This window comes from Macrobrachium nipponense, chromosome 25, assembly GCF_015104395.2.
Source record: "Macrobrachium nipponense isolate FS-2020 chromosome 25, ASM1510439v2, whole genome shotgun sequence".
Classification (NCBI taxonomy): Eukaryota; Metazoa; Arthropoda; class Malacostraca; order Decapoda; family Palaemonidae; genus Macrobrachium; species Macrobrachium nipponense.
This window is the reverse complement of record NC_087214.1, coordinates 5,940,970-5,943,132: the sequence shown is the minus strand read 5'-3', so window position 1 is coordinate 5,943,132 and position 2,163 is coordinate 5,940,970.

Genomic DNA, 2,163 nt, shown 5'->3' with positions numbered 1-2,163 from the left:
ATCAAGCGAGTGGCCTAGCATTCAGGTGAACAGCTAATGGCAGTGACAACCAAAGAAACACTTCAGAAAGGGCAGTAACAACTGACCTCTTACTGAGTAAAATAAGTGCTAAAATCAGTAAGGGAAAATGGGATTACTGACAAGGAGACCTTACACAGAGATGGCACACAGAAAAATTAAACGTGATAAAGAGAAGATTATGCTTATTTAAGGGGCTTTGGCCACTTTTAAATTAGACTAAGCAATGCAATAACTTCCAGATTGTTTACACAAAACAGGAGCAAATCCATAATGGATTTACAAAGAGCAAGCATGAAAGGAATCCTTTAGAATTCTCATGCTAAGAGAAGGAAACTCAAGACAAGATTCAAAATCATAAACATAAAAGAAACTCTTTAGACAAGAGAGATTTGGGTTTAAACAGACCTACAAACCAAAGCCAAAATAAATCCCCCAGAGTTTAACAAATCCAGGAAAGATTTGGGCACAATATACTAAATAAATTTTCCAAACTGCAGGCCAACAATTCAGAATGGATTTAAGTATGCGAGCACACAACACGTCCTTCTGACCAGAATAATATGGAGCATAAAGTTCATTAATCTTACACAATCTAAATCAATTTTATCCAAACTGAAGCCAGTCTCAAAGAAAAATCTTGTGGGAATTCAGGAATGGAGAACACACTAAACCTTCAAAATGGATTTAAAATGCATCATGAGAAAATAAAGAATATTTACATCCTTGGCTGGCGGAAGTGTGAACTCTGTAATGATAGTGTTGTTAACTGTGACATTAAGATTCCTGGAGACAGGAACAGGGTAAAGTGCTCAAGAAGTGAGATGACAAGGGTGAACAGCAAAACTGTTAAACAATAACTTCCGGAAAAAAACTAGTAAATATTTCACACTGTAATCCATAAAGCGTTTTTCCTAACCTCAACTCTGATTATTGAGACTGACCAAAACTGATAATACAGCAAACACAAGGACTCCTGGTTTGAGAAGTAAGTTGATTATCACCATACCAAATGTTCCATAAGGTACATAGTTATTACCATACTTTTGTGTGTCAGTAATCCTGTATGTTCTCAATATGTTATTAATTGGACCAAAACAATTACCACTTCACAATGCTTTGGAATGCTACCAAAACAAAAAGTGAACTGATAGAAGTGGAATAAGAAGGTGAATAGGTTTATTTTGTAGATATTAACAAGAAAGTAAATCTTATATGTGGACAAAAGCATGACTGGTTTAGCAAAAATTTTTTTGAGATAAGGGAGTATTATGTCTGTTGCTTCATTTCATCTAGCTGCTTATTTTTGGAAAGATTTTAAGATTTTATATTTTTTTAAAGTTTACAAGTAATGGATGAAGCTGTTATTTGTCTTCAGCTCCTATAGAGTCTTAAAAGGTAGAGCCAATATCATGACTATCATCATCGATTTTTCGTGTAATTTTTTCCTACAGGATCAGCCATGGATTTAATATATACAATCTCTTCTATCATGAAAACAAATTTACAGGCTTCCATAGCACATCTTACCTTTTGACAAGACCAGACAACAAATCACTATCTGTATGTTAAATTTGGAACAGCAAAGTCCAAAACTCAAAGAGAGCATCATTAACACAAATAGATACTACTGTAAAGCTAACAAACAATGCGATGAGGTAATGGAATACTGAAGACAAATGATGAAGACATAGTGAACCACAATATTTGTCTACAATCCAAACTTTGCAGAGACAGACACTCCTGTGAACATTTCTGTAATGATGAACAACTCTGCTTTTGAAAAGTCTATCCATATACACCACTGCAGTCTAAAATGTATTCCCTAGCATAAGAAATAGCTCATTACACATGACAACGATATATAAAACATGTTTTTGACAGTTATGAATTTATAACAACAATTGCTGTATAAAATTTAATTACTCCATTCTCCACATGAATCTACTCTCGGAATTACTGTGGCCATTTGATCCATCCTTTGATACAAATCAGCAAGAAGTAACAATACATGTACAGGCAATTTAAGGAAATGAAAGGCTCATGCTGCACCAGTTTTGGGTGAAATGATGCAACCATTTGCTTGTTACACTCTTCTTCAGTCAACTGCACAATAAGAAACAGTGCATGCAATGAAAACTTGGA